Below are 15687 nucleotides of genomic sequence, written 5' to 3'. Positions count from 1 at the left end.
AGACTGTTAATGTGCAGCTAATTGAACTTCCACTGAGCCACTTATTTATAGGCTTAGCTCAAATTTGATTTCAGGTTGACCCCATGTACTCTATGGGGTTTTGTGGCATTTCAAGTCTGTTTCAAATTGTTGCCAGCTTTAAATTTGCAGCATCTTGAAATTTGCTTTTGCCTATAATGTGCCATATTGAAACGGAATGAGATTATTTCCTTCAAGCAATTTCACACTGAATGGCAAAGAAAGTATTCATTCTGGAACCATTATTAAAACCATAACCACAGGCAAATTGCTTCAGATGCACACTGTTCTCAATCTTGCTTGTTCCTTATTTATTTCTGGGTTAAGGGCATCTCATCCCAGGTCAACATTTACTGTTTATCCTAATTACTCTTAAGTAGGTGGCTGGGAGAAAATTATTCAAATTGCTGCATTCGTTCTGCTGAAGGTGCTCCTGCTACGTAGGGAGTTCCAGAATTTAAACCATAATGATGAAAAATATCTTTCCACAGCACAGCTGGGTCACATCTGACTTGGAAAGAAGCCTGTAGGTGGTGATGTTTCTATGTATCTGCTGCCTTTGTCCTTGTAGGCTTAGGAGTTGTTATGAGCTAGGTAACTGTGGTGAGAGTGTGTTGGAGATGGTACACAAAGTAGCCATGATTGGTGGAAGACATATTAGTGTGGGAGGAGAGCAGGATGTCAGTCAGGTGGGATTTTCGTCCGAAAGGATATTGAGCTTCTTGAATACTATTGAAGCCCCAGATATCCGAGCAACTGGAGGGTAGTTGATCATACACTTCTTTTTTCTTTGGCTTGGCTTCGCGGATGAAGATTTATGGTGGGGTATGTCCACGTCTGCTGCAGGCTTGTTGGTGACTGACAAGTCCGATGCGGGACAGCCAGGCACGGTTGCAGCGGTTGCAAGGGAAAATTGGTTGGTTGGGGTTGGGTGTTGGGCTTTTCCTCCTTTGTCTTTTGTCAGTGAGGTGGGCTCTGCAGTCTTCTTCAAAGGAGGTTGCTGCCCGCCGAACTGTGAGGCGCCAAGATCCACGGTTGGAGGCGATATCAGCCCACTGGCGGTGGTCAATGTGGCAGGCACCAAGAGATTTCTTTAAGCAGTCCTTGTACCTCTTCTTTGGTGCACCTCTGTCTCGGTGGCCAGTGGAGAGCTCGCCATATAACATGATCTTGGGAAGGCGATGGTCCTCCATTCTGGTCCTCCATTGGGTCTTCAGCAGCATGGATTCGATGCTTACACATGCTTTGCAAATGGTGGGAAGACTTCAGGGTGGGAGGAAGTAAGTGGCTCACTGATGAGCTTCAGATCAACTTTGGAGCCATAAAGCAAAAAATAATTTGCTGGAGGAACTCAGCATCAGTGGGAGAAACAGAATGATCAACATTTCATGTCATCAAGACAACCTTGAAAAGGACTTCCAACCTGAAATGTCAGTGTTGGCCCCAGGATGTTGATGGTCCACCATCTGCCATTGAAATACCCTTGAATGTGAGAAACAAGTGTGGAAAAATGCAAACTGAAATTTGGATTGGCTGCAGTCCATAGCATTTACAGAATCTGGGACATGTAGATTATAATGTGGCAAAACCAAATAACATATTTGCAGCTCATTTTTAACAAAAAGAAGACTTTATTCACAATAAATTATTTATAAAAGGAAAATCCTTCAAAGTCTCTTTCCCCCCCCCCTACTTTTTCTATCCATACATTTCCATCACTGTACATTGTTACATTCATTTCTATTTACACCATTGCCACCACTGTGGCACCTTGTTGTTACTCCCCATCTGTTGTTTGAGGGGATTCCCCTCGGTCTCAGACCCTCAATGTCTGGTAATGGAAGGACTCTTGACTGCGAACCTCTCCACAGTGCCCTCGCTTTGGCTACACCAAGCCTCAGTGTGTCCCTCAGCACCTACTCCTTCAGTTTGGAATGTGCCTGTTGGCAGCATATTCCCGACATCTGCATGTGCTGAAAGACCAATAGGTTTCAGACAGATCAAATTATATCTTTCACTGAGTTGATGGTCTTCCAGCACTTCTGGATGTCGAACTCTTTGTGCATCCCTGGAAATGGCCCGTAAATCAGAGAGTCCCCTGTTACGCTGCTCCTGGGGATGATGGTGAACAATCACTTTATCCATCGTAATTTTATAAAATTCCTTACAATTACCACCATTTCCGCATTTATCCCACCCCCACCTGCATAATATCTTTAAAGTGGATGTTGAAACAGTCGAATAATTGTGCCTCAGCTTGACCATCTTTTCTTGCTTAAAATGACAGAAGGAGCCACAGTTCTTGTGTAACATTCCCATCAGTTCCAATTGTACTCTCCTTGCGAATCTGTACCTTCCACTTGTACTCTTTCTCCCTCTCCCTACACACACACACACACACACCTATAAAACACGCACACAAAACACACACACATATAAAACACGCACACAAAACACACACACATAAAACACATACACACACGCACATAAAACAGACAAAAACACAAACCACACACACACATAAAACACAAACACACAAAACACGCGCACACACAAAACATGCACAACACAAAACACACGCACACTCAAAACATGCATACATACACGCACACACAAAACATGCACAACACAAAACACATGCACACTCAAAACACACACACACACACACACACACACACACACACACACACACACATACACACCCTACAACATCCCTATCCTGTGGGAGAAAGTCCAAGTCATGGACAGAAAGTGTAAACTCTGCACAGATGGCATCCAGCTCAGTCCTGGGATAGTTCTGTAACAAACAAGCCACAGAAACCTGAGTGATGCCATCCCATTGTGCAGCTTCATGACTGTCCATAGTCTCCACATTAGACAGGATGGGATGTGGAGATGAGACCTCTTGATTTACACACTACAGGAAAACCACCCAATACTACAGAAACCTCTTCAGTAAATGCCTGTACTGTGGAGCTGGCAAATCACTGTTTATCAACATTACTGTTACTTACCGCTCAGAAAAAAGTGATATCTCTTTCAGCTCCACACATGTGCTCCAGACCAGGACCTCATTTTATTTGGTATAAGGACTTCTAGGAAATGAAGTGTTAGCATGAGTGAGCTCTAGACCCACCTTCCATCTCCCACTACCTGCCTTCATCTCCCCCCACTATCAGCATCATCTCAATATATCCCCCAGCACCATGCTCTCCATTTATCTAACACCACCCTCATCCTCCCCATCTATCCCCTAACCACCCTTCTCCCACTAGACACTCAGCATTCAACCCACCACCATCCTCACCATTTATCGCCACATCATCCTCCTCAAAGTCACTCCACCATTATTATCATCTGCCCATCTTCTCCTCACCACCATCCTCCCCATCTATCTCCACTATCACATCCTCTATCCCTCTGTCCCCCACCATCACTGTCCTCCCCCCGAACATACTCCACCACCTCCATCCTCCCCATCTATCCCCTATCATCTTCCCATCCATTCACCACCACGTCCATCCTCCCTTTCTATCTCCCCATCACCTCTATCCTCCCCATCTATCCCCTATCATCTTCCCATCCATCCACCACCACATCCATCCTCCCTTTCTATCTCCCCTCCACCTCCATCCTCCCTTGCTTCAATGGACACACAGCTATTTTGTGCTTCCATTCTTCCCCATCCACGGAAATTATTCATTGTTGGTTCTGATAAATCTCGCTCGTTGGTCAAATAGCCATTTTCTTTCCTTTGAAAAACTGTCTTTATGTTTTAATAATCAAACTCAATAAAAAGGAAAAGCAAAGGGAAAACATTGTAAATATCCAATAATATTTTCCTGCATTCCTATCGCTGAGATAATCCTGGAAAATTGGGAACTCCTATAAGTCGGGTGTCTGGTTAGACCACAGAGACGTCAGGGGCCCAGAGAAGCAAGTGGTTCTTTTCATCCCCCTCAGACTGATTTTAGTCCATATTATTTATTACTTCTGAGCAAATCTGTGCAAGGTTTAAAAGGCCTGGCTTTGCCTCTATTGTTTCCTGCTCCATTAAAGAACTGAGGAGCAAATATCACTTCATTGCCTAGATGCCCTGAGCACCTAATCAGCACCAATTGCTGGAGCCACTGCATTACTTGTAATTGGTGCTTCTTTGTCACTCCTGAGATAATGCAGATTTCAAGCTCATTATTCATGTAATCACAGCCATCACAGCTGTGTTTATTCGAAGTGGGCATTGTTACCACTGCTGTTTATGCCCATTATAGGGGAGGTTAGAATGGGGATACAATTCATTTACAAAGTCAGAAGGAGAGAATGCTGACCTGAAAGAAGCCATATCTTATACTGGGAACAAAAGGGAAATGTAGGACAATCCAGTCATAAAGAAAAGGAAATGTCATAGTGGCCGTGGGAGCATTGCATGAAAGCTGTCAAAAAAAATCCTCAGAATTTTTGTATTTCTGTTTAAATGAAGATTTATCTGAAGGGCAAATATGAAGACAGTCTAGGAATGGAACATTTGTGAAGCAGTGATTGGAAGTGTTTAAACTTCATATATCTTTAGGATTACATCGTAAAAAAAGATCATGGTTAATCTCAGGGTTGTTTAAATGCAACTGGATTAAACCTCCTAAATTTGACGATTAGTTACGGAACATTTGGGAGCTATGCCAATTTCTCCCCAGGCCATTAGATGGAGCTCTCAGAGTGACATCACTTTGAGCCATCATGTTGCTCTCAACTGGCCCTATGTAGTCTGGACATCTATTCTGTACAAACCTTTTGTCACCGTTTTTGCAGTATCTTACCTGTTACCTGCCCAGCCTCGTTTTCGACAGTGCTTTCCCAGTTTCGGCTCTACTGTGCATCTTTACAAAGGCTACATCTATTTCTAATACTGCTTCTTTCTGCTTATCCACTTTCCTGACTGGTTCCTTTAAGTGTCCATGTTTTTTTCTATTTCCTGTTGTCCTTTATTCTGAAGGGAAAGACCTGTCTGTTTATTCTTTATCTCAATCCACTTTGAGCTGAAGCAAGGTATATTGGCCCCAAGGATTCTAATGTAGTCCCTGCCCATCACTGCCAGTCTCTAGAAATAGGTTCCTAAAATTAGAGGCAATTTATCTCCCCATTACCTTGTTCACCTGAGGTGATAGAAGGTGAAATTAGTTCATCTAATTTTTTCAAATGTTTGGAACATTTCTCCAGGTTATGTTATTTTCATTTATGGGGCATCCATAGTAATGACTGTTGTGTCATTACTGAACAAACGGCTGCAGTGTCCAACTCATTACAATATTCTAACCATTTATTTTAAAGTGATTGTGAGCTCATTGTTGACTTTTGTCATCTGTGGGATTGATATCATTGAACATGCATACATTGATATTATCTTTACTTTCAACACTGTTCATTTATATGAATTTATTCAGCAGACAAATGTCCTTGTCTCTGAGCAAACTATGAACGAGATATTCTATATCAGCTCCATTCTGCAAAGAGCACTGGATGTTTAGATTTACTCTACTTATAACCACAAGCTGTTTCAAACAGGCAGATGGGAGTTGCTGGGTTTCTAATCATTAGTAACAAGGATTTCTCCCTTTTTCAATCATGTGATATAGTTGTCCCACCTACTTGATTCCTATGGGTAACCAGTTTCCCACTGAAAGCTTCCTTTATGCCAGATGATTAATATGATTAGTTCCTTCCCCTGTAGCATTACGCCAAATTCAAATCTGTTCTTTGAGCTGATCTTCCTATTTCTCGATTGAAATCACAAAAATCACAACTCTTATTGCCTTCTTTGGGGTGGTCTTGCCCATGAAGGAGTTTCCCTTGTCATACCTGGCTCTCAAAGCTCCATTCAACAATCTGCTGAGGTGAGAGAAAACACAACTCCCTCCCCAGCCCCTTTCTCAACACAATTGAATTTGCCTCATCGAACAATGGCCTCTTCATCTCCGTTCATATCCTGAAATTATATGCAAGCTTAATTTTGTCAACTTTTCTGATAGAATCAGTGCAGTGTCAGACCCAGCACTATTGAACCATTCTCCTCAGAAGCATATGTTCAGTTACTCATTGGTGGCCCTATGCAAATAGGCCTTCTGGCCCACCCACCAAGTCCACACCATTACTCATCCACCCTTTTACACCAATCCTGCATTGATTTTCTTAAAATTCTCTCACCAGTTTCATAAAGTTCTCACAGATTCTACTGCACACCTACAAATGAGGGGTAATTTACAGTGGCCATTTAACCTGCCAATCCATGTGTCTTCAGGATGTGGTGGAAAGCAAAGCATCCAGGAGAAACGATGACAGGGAGAACATGCAAACTCCACACAGACACCACCCAAGGTCAGATCTCGGGCACAGTGATGTTGGAATTCCACCAGTTACACCACTTTACTACCAAATCCTCCATAAATTCATGGACACACTCCTGGTCCAATGTGAAAATTCCTAGGATTTTGATGCAAGCAGTTTGTTGGTTCAACTTTGATGTATCAGTTGAACCAACAAACGGTGGGAACTACTCAGAAGTATTACTCTTATGTATCTACTTTAAGACCACTTTTAAGATGAGATATAGCCTCTCCAATTGTACTCTTTTAAAAAGTGTTGCAAGTTCTCCTGATCTCTCGGACCAACACTAATCCACAAGTCAGTCCCATCAATTTGTGTGCAAATAAACTGTCATAATTTATCTGTATCCAAGGAACTAAACTTCATATTCAAGGTTCTGAAAATCTATGCTACCCAACTAGCTGGAGTATTCATGGATATTTTCAATCTCTCATTGCTGCAGTCAGAGGTTCCCACCTGCTTCAAAAAGGCATCAGACATCCTGGTGCCCAAGAAGAGATGTGTGAGCTGCCTCAACACCTACCACCCAGTAGCACTAACATGTACTGTGATGAAATGCTTCGAGAGTCTGGTCACGGCCAGAATTAACACGGACCTAAGCAAAAATCTGGACCCGCTGCAGTTTGCCTATTGTCACAATCGCTCCACAGAAGATACAAAATCACCTCGAAAACATATGGCAACTCATACATATGGCTACTCTTTGTACACCTCAGCCTTCAAGACCAGTATGCCCTCAGAGCTGAACTAGAAGCTCTCTGCCACTGGATCCTTGATGATTTCTGAATCATTAGAACTGCAAAGAGGGAGATGGATCAGATAATTGAGTGGTGTTACACCAAAAACCTTGTGCTTAATGTTAGCAAAATCATGAAGATGATTGTGGACTTCAGGAGGAAGTCAGAAGGACACGACCCAGTCCTCATCGAGGGCTCAGTAGTGGAGAGGGTTGAGAACTTCAAATTCCTGGGCTCTGTCCTGGAGCCTCCATGTCAATGCAATCACAAAGAAGGTTCACCAGCAGCTATATCTGAGGAGATATGGTATGTCATTGAAGACTCTCGAAAACTACAGGTGTACCATAGAGAGCATTCTGGCTGGTTGCATCACTGTCTGATACAGAGGTGCCAACTCTCAGGACAAGAAAAAAAAACTCCAGAGGATTGTTAACTCGGCCTGTGACATCACAGGCACCCAACTTCACTCCATCGAGGACACCTACATGAGGTGGTGTCTTAAAAAATAGCCCATCACCCAGGCCATGCCCACTTCACACTGCTACCATCGGGGAAAAGATACAAGAGCCTAAAGATGAGCACTCAGCGGCACAATGACGGCTTCTTCTCCGCTGCCATCAGATTCCTAAATCATCAATGAAGCACAGGCACTGCTTTACTTTGACTTTTCGGGCACTATTTTTATTTGTTGTTGTAAGGTGGTTTTTAGGAATGTTTGCCCTGTGATGCTTCCGCATAACAAATTTCATGACTTGTTCATGATCATATATTCTGATCCTGATATTCTATGCATTAACCGTGTATTGGGGCATCACGAGGATGTAAAAGTGTGTTCCATTTAAATGTTTGAGCTTTTCATCCTCAATTTTGAAAAAAAACTGTACAGTTGTTTTTTTTTACCTGTGTCAAATCCTTTGTAAGGCACCTGTCATGAGCAGGTTATTTGGAGGCAGATGGATATGTGGATAATGTGGTCTCACTTCTGGTGGCCAAGTATCTGGACTGCCCTCTAAAGCTCTGCTTGATTGTACGACAGAGATCGGGAGCTTGCTGTGTGTTGATGAGCTGCTCTTCTCTTTATCCAATTATTGAGAGCTGGGCCACTTTGCTTGATAGTCTAGTCCGATGAACAGTATTAACATTGCTCTTATTTAAACCCAAAAAAATTGGTGTTATAATGCATGAAAATCCATTTAATGAAGTGCTGCAATTTTTTTGGTCGTTTCATTCTTTTGTTTCCATGCATCTGTGTATGTGTTACAGCTGAGGCCAGGGCATGACCTTTTTTTATAAATTTGAAAGCAACCCACAGATCAGTGTTTGCTTCTTGCTGTCATTTTGTTCTTTTTACATGTAGCAGTGCCCTTTCCCCTGTGCTGTCCAGGCAGATGCTGTTACTTGTTGATTGATTTATTTGGCAGGAGGGAGGGGAACCCTCCTGGGGAGGGGGAGGGGATATATTCAGCAGACCCTGTGAATTGGAAGTGGGAAAAAGGAGTATCTTTCACAATCCTAGTGGAGTGAGCATGGTATCTCCCCAAGGACAGCTTGTAGACTTAATTCAGAACCTGATGTCTTCTGACCTCTTTGCTTCTCAAGGACACTTAACACTGAAGCTCCAGCACTTTAATGGACATCTAGAAAGAGTTAAATCTGGAGCCGAGCCACAGATAAATGTCCAAAAAGTGTCTGAAGTGAACCAATTCTCAGTGCAGTCTTGACAAGTTTGATTTTGTGTAAAGGGGAAATAATTGCAGCCCTTTGGATAAATGAGAAGGAACTGACTCTGGCACGTGAAGAGAATGGCCTCCTCTTGTGTTGTATTGTTGCTACTTTCATGCCCCCAATGACATTTCTTTTTGCTATTCATGTACTGGAGCTGCTGTAACACCAGCACTGCCACTGGTCTGGACATGTAGAGAGGAAGGAGAGGAGACATAGGATTCCTCTGCAGGGTTCTACTGTCCAGTCCAACTACCAATAGCTCCCTACAGCCTGTTAAAGGAATGAACAGTGGTTTATTTTAAAGTCCTGCGACCGCGGGGTCTGAGCCCAAGATGGCAGCAGCTGTGGTCGGCAGCAGCCTTGAGGGGTTGCAGATTCCGGGGAAGCAGAGGACTGACATCCCCTGTTTTAGGAGAGAATCAGAGAAGATGACTCCTGGGACGGTGACCACAGGCGAGGATCAGTGAGGGGCTCTGTGGCTGAAGAACACACGGGAAGAGGGCTGTTGGTGACAAGGTGAGGAACCCACACAGGCTGCAAATTGCTGGAGGCTGGCTGAAGGGGTAGCAGGTATTGGAACTGGGATGAGAGAGGGTGCCAATGGCACTGAAGGCTTCCTGATTGTGTTCAGATCTGGAGCTCGGATTGCTGATGGTCCAGTCTGGAGTCTGAGTGCCTGTGGGATCGCTGAAGATGAATCCTTGGACACTCGGTGACTCTCTTTTGCTTCTCTTTCTCTGACTGTAAGAAGAACCCAGAAATATCTGCTGATGGTTAATCCGTTTGCCTTATGGTAGAGTAAAGCAAATTTTGTGTAATATAACACCTGTTTTATAGCATAATAATCAAGAAATCTGGAATAGGATGCCAGAAAACCTTCCACGTTTGTCTCAGTGCCGCCAGACTGATTTGGGTTTGGAGGAAAGGATCCATCTGGGAATTTGATGCGGTCACTGCTACTTCCATTTCAGATGTCCGACTTCTTAACTAATATTTGTTCATGAAGACTTATGTGTCCTCCATATTAGTGAGGGTTTTCAGATTTAATACACTCACCTATTCGAACATGATCATGGGTGTACAAACTTAAATGGACATGCCTTAAAATAAATTGATTTGCATACATAATACTTGAGGCAATTTTTTTCCAGTGTGCTTAAATCAGATTTTGAGAGTAACATTTCTACTCATGGTGTAATCTGAATTCAATAGTCTGTTTCAAACTGCAGCAATTACAGGGTGAAGGAAAGTTTGGAGATAGCCTTGGCTCATGATTTCATTCTATTTTCAGCAGGTATCAATTTATTTTTGATGTGCTTCGAAAAAATCTTGTTCTTTTCAGATGATCTCAGTGCCAAAAGAAAATTGGCTTCCTATTATATGTCAGTGGTAGATGCATAATGTTAATGTGGGATTGAAACTAGAAAGTCTGCAGACGCTGTGTTTGTAGTTAGTACATAAAAGTGCTGAAGAAACTTGGCAGGTCGCGCAGCATCCATAGGAGACAAATATATATTAATCAATGTTTTGGCCGGAGCTCGAGGTTGACAAATGACTATGGCCTGAAATGTTGGTTATGTATCTTTGCTTCCCCTGGACGCTGCAGGACCTGCTGAGTTTGTTGAGCACTTTAGTATATTAATTAAAGTGGCACCGTCATTATCTGTCAGTCAGTTAGAGAGCTCTGAAATCAGCAATCCCAGATCCACCAAAACTTAATTTTGCCTCTGTCTGATTGATCTTCTGTCATTTGAAGGAGATGCCACAGCCTCAATCATCCTCCATAACTCCTGTAAGGCATCACTTCTGCGAGTGTACAGTAACAGCACACTTCATGTCAGTAATAAGGACCATATACCTCTGCTTCATGTTCTTCCCATCTAATGACACAGAATGTTGGATCTGGATGCTGAAGCTTCCCGTAATTTGAATCATTGCGTGTGCATTCACAAGGAATACATTTGTTGTTTTTGAATTCCTTAATAGTTGGAGCTCTGGTGTAAATGGCCCTGGTGTTGAAAGGAGTCCATGATGCATCATAGCACAGGAAATGCATTGTACTCAATTGCACAAATGCAGTCGATGCACACCTCTGCATCCTTCACACTTTCTCCTAAATACTTGCCAGGTGCGCAACATTTTTTTCAGACATCTAGCACAGTAACAGGCCATTTTGGCCCATGAGTCTGTGCCGCCCAATTACACCCAATTAACCTGCAACCCTCAGGTCATTTTGAAGGGTGGGAGGAAACAGGAGACCCTGGAGAAATCCCACTCAGACATGGAGAGAATGTACAGACAGCGTGGGATTCAAACCCAAGGTACAGGGGCCTCAAAGACAAGCACTCAGCAGCACAAGGACAGTTTCTTCCCCACTGCCATCTGATTCCTGAATGATCAATGAACCAAAGACTCTGCCTTTTTTTTTGTGCACTAGTATTTCCATTTTTTTCATATTATTGTTGTAAGATTATTTATAACATGAAAGTTTGTTCTATGATGGCTGCCGTAAAACACCAAATTTCATGACTTGTTCTTGACAATAAATTCTGATTCTGATTTGCGGAGGTTCGGTATGTCATTGGAAATCTTGGCAAACTTCTACAGATGTGTGGTGGATAGTGTGCTGACCAGCTGCATTGTGGCCTGGTATGGGAGTGCCAATACCTCTAAGTGGAAAGTCCTGCAAAAAGTAGTGGACACAGCCCAGTACATCACAGGTAAAACTCTTCCCACCATCGAGAACATCTAAATGGAACTTTGCAGTCATAACACAACGGCAACCATGTAGAATCCACAACACCCTGGACATGCTCTGTTTTTGCTGTTGCAACCAGGAAAGAGGTACAGGTGCCACAAGATTCATCCCTCCAGGTTTACCAATAGTTGCTACGCTTCCACCATCAGATTCCTGAACAACATACTATTCACTCATTTAAAGACTCTTACTTTGCTCATTGAATCCAGTAAAAACCCCATTATCTGGCACCTACAGAGATCGCAGATGTTGGATATGCAAATTTTCCATTTGACTGCGACTCACTCTTCCAAAGTATAACCAATACACCTATATTAAGAATGGACAGTTTAAAAGACAGAAGACAGTGCATCTGATTTCCCAACCCCTGATCCTTTCCCCAGCTGTTGCCCATCTGATTTCCCAACCCCTGATCCTTCCCCGGCTGTTGCCCATCCGAACTCCTGATGCCCCAACCACGAACGTACCACCCAGACCTGGACATCCAAGCTCCTGTCGCCGTGACACCTGTAAAAATCGACCCACCCACACCCCCCGGCCCCTTTTTCTCATCCCAAAAAAGTGGTCCAAAAATGTGACTATTACACGAGTATATTCGGTACTTTTATTTATAGCATTATTTATTCTTATTTATTTTAAAATGTATTTATTTCCTCATTTTTGGTGGGGTCTCTGTTTCATTCCAAGACTGATCAAATATTTAACTCCATGATTTCCTCTGCTGATCTTTAAATTCTTTCACCAACTGTGACTATAAGCAGGAGTTTGCAAGGGCTGACATTGAGGAGGATTAGATCAGCTGATACGCACGTTCCTCTCGTGCTTGAGATTTCCAATTAGCGATCAACTATCAGAAGTATTTTCTGGAGCCCTTTTGACTCCTTTCCATTGTGGCATATTCCAACTTTCACTTCCTGCCTGTTACCACTAAAAACAAAGAAAATGGTCTTTATACTTTTAAAAAATATCGTTCATTTCAACTGGTGCTATTTGTTTTGTTAAAAATCTGTACAGAGTGTGAAGAGATTTTATACAATTTGGATCCGAATTTGAGAATTGTCACAAAATATTTGCAGCTTGAGGGCATATACCCTTGATGCAATGATTTTTGTTTTGCACTATCTACTACACTGGATGCAGGCGAAAGCAATAAACATTGTGAGGGGCTCCTCACATCCCCCATGTAAACTGTTCTCCCTTCTGCCATCTGGCAGGAGGTCCCATAGCATTTGGGCCCTTAAATCCAGAGTGGGAAACAGCATTTCCCCCTAAGCCATCAGGCTCCTGGACTCCCAGTACAGATGTGGATAGTGCGCCAGGGACTTTCAGTCTATACGTCTTTGTACCTGCTGCTGCGTCCATGTTGACTGTGGATTTAAACTTCAGCTGAATCTTGCAGTCTGGGTCACCATTTCTAGTGACTACTCCAGTAAAGCTACTTGAATTCACCAGACACAGTGGTTAGTCAGCAAATACTCTTTATTCAAATTTGCCTGCTCTTTTAAATTCCTTCCGGCCTGAACAAGTGGCATCACCCCATGCCTGCAACTCACCTGCAGGGTGCATGTCTTAAAGATGACAGAAGCCCCGCGCCATCTTGTAGGCGAGTACCCAACTCTTCAGTGAGCTGCGATCCAGCCTGCAGCATCGCACCACCCCCCGGCCAGGTGAGCGAATGGTGTCCAGGCCCACGGCGCTGCATGGCCATTCGGCCAGCCACATGGGCAACGATTCAGCCCACTGCGCTACACGGCCGCTCAGCCCAGAACACCTTAATATTTTAATGTGTTGACTGCTTTCCTAATGTATATCTAAGTAAATATGCTCTGTGGTCCTGGAGAAATGCTATCTTGTCCCACTATCTTGTTCAAGCATGGTATGAATGATAAATAAAGTTGACGAGGCTTGGCACTGTATATTGTGTAACATCTGAAGAACCAAGCGCCATTGATAAAAGTGCTTCAAAATTATTCTCTTGGATGCTATAGTTTCAAGGCAAATGTACCTTATGAGTTAGTGCCTAGTGTCTCAAAACCAGTCGCCACATTTGGCAATCAAATCCACATTAGCACCTGGATCATCCTATTTGTAGCTCGCACTGCAGGATCTTTGGGCTTCCTTCATTCCTTGAGGGAGGCCTAAGGGAAATCCAAATAAATCTCATATTAAGCAGAAGAAAATGAAATGAGTATTAGCAGGATTTCAGGAAAACCTTTGGCTGATTAATCCTCAGAAGCAGAGCCTGTGAAATATATCTTGCACCTTTCTCTACTCTTCACCTGACACTTTCATTTACTCTACCTCTCTTCTGCATGATGCAGTGGCATCTCCTGCCTCCTGCTTTTCATTTCTCCCATTACAAATGTATTTAGGCAGATTCTTCTTGAGCTCCAAGCAAAACTTCTGAGATTCATTGGGAAGAACTTGCTTCATGCCCCTCAGTGGTGTGACCATTTTCATTACGGAGTCCCAAGAGCAAAAAAGACAATATGTCCTGGCATGTGTGTGGCTGTAATTACAGTCGGTTGTATACTGTTTGCACCAGAACAAGGGTATGTGTAGTTGCCTGCTGATCTTAAATTTAGTGTTAACTCTCATCATAGTAGTCAAAGTTGAAGCGAGCCTTCTTCCTGCTGATGTATCACAAAATCAACGTGCTTTTCCTCAGCCTTTCCGTAATAGAGAACATACAAAATGTTGATGGCTTCTACTGAGTGTTGGATGTCTTCTATTTATTCATTTTCATGGAGGCATGGAGAGATAGAGCACAGAAGCCAGCCCTTTGGCTCACTGAACCAAACCAACCATCAACCTTCAATTACACTAATCCTATTGAACATATTTTATTTTCACATTCTCATTCCCACTCTACTGTCAGATCTACCACCAACCAATGCACCAGCAGCAATTTATAGAGGCCAATTAACCTGCCAACCTGAACTTCTTTGGGTCATGGGAGGAAATGAGAGCACCCAGAGAAAGTCCATGTTCACAAGAAAAATGTGCAAACTCCACAAAGATAGCTCCTGATACATTTTTTTGTGGCTTCTCTGTTGATGGTTGTGTTCCACTTAATTTCTTGCAGGGAAGAAAAGTAATAATTTGTTCTGCAGAGGTGACATGAGGGACACATTAAATAGATGGTGTTAAAAGAATGCATCATTTATTTTAATTCCAATGACATTACCTATGGTTGGGAATAAATACAGCAAATTGAGATACTTCAGTTAAAGAACTGGGGGAATGACAGTAAAATGTTAAGGGTTATAGTTTGTAGCTGCATGGAAACCACTGGAAATAAGTAAAATACTTTGAAAAATGTTTTGTGATGTCAGGATGACAGGATAAAGACTAATCACTTTCCAGTATGTGCTGTGAATTGAGCAGTACCAAAATAGCTTTCTTTATTTCATGAGCAAGAAATGTGAATTTTCTGTTATTTAACATCCATATTTGTATTTTAAATTATTAAGCCATTTGATGAAGTAATAAAATGGATTTAAAGAGTAAAATAATAAATACTTTGAATCTGACCCACACAAAGTTGTGAAAATTACACACGAGCATGGAAATCTTTTGTAATTTTTTTTATGAAGATTGAATGCCCACACATCTGGCCAGCCAATCGCATTTTGCACCTGGTTTGGTTTACATGTACTGTAACAAATAGACTGTTGTTGCTTTTCTTTTCTATCTTTCTCACACTGTGAGCCATCCTTTATTTTCACCGATAGATTAGATAGATGGATTTTTATGCTTTTTGAATTATCAGATTTGTTAACCTTAATGGAAAATAAATATTGTTGCTTTAAAAGGAACCCTCAAAGATGTAGATATTTTTTTCCTTTAATTGTCTGCTTACAAGACTTTGATAAATCAGCTTTAGAACTGCTTTGTAACACCCATTAATCCCTTTTAGAATGGCATGAATTAACATGGATGAAAATTCTGTTTACGTTTTCCACTTTCATCGAATTTTAGCTCCGGCTAATAACCATGGCTGCTCAGAAAATGTATTTAAACTATTAATTAGAGCATATTAACTTGAATGTTTTAAGCTACTACAATAAA

The 15687-nt window shown here is 42.3% G+C and overlaps 1 protein-coding gene and 1 long non-coding RNA gene across 7 annotated transcripts in view; one reads left to right on the top strand and one right to left on the bottom strand.

The window, feature by feature from the left end:
* Positions 1-5290, bottom strand: part of LOC138744083 (uncharacterized) — a 48714-nt gene extending 43424 nt beyond the window's left edge. The window contains exons 1-2 of the long non-coding RNA XR_011345253.1: positions 5160-5290; positions 3033-3113 (exon numbers count right to left, since the gene is read on the bottom strand). This is a non-coding gene — a long non-coding RNA (uncharacterized lncRNA). The remainder of the gene's footprint in view (positions 1-3032; positions 3114-5159) is intronic.
* The window catches only part of LOC138744080 (inositol polyphosphate-5-phosphatase A), a 445284-nt gene that overhangs the window by 357473 nt on the left and 72124 nt on the right, over positions 1-15687 (top strand). The gene's annotated exons all lie outside the window — the stretch shown is intronic.

Source organism: Narcine bancroftii, chromosome 10 (assembly GCF_036971445.1).
Source record: "Narcine bancroftii isolate sNarBan1 chromosome 10, sNarBan1.hap1, whole genome shotgun sequence".
NCBI classification, from domain to species: Eukaryota; Metazoa; Chordata; class Chondrichthyes; order Torpediniformes; family Narcinidae; genus Narcine; species Narcine bancroftii.
The sequence above is the reverse complement of the archived record's forward strand: the minus strand, read 5'-3'. Positions and strand labels throughout refer to the sequence as shown.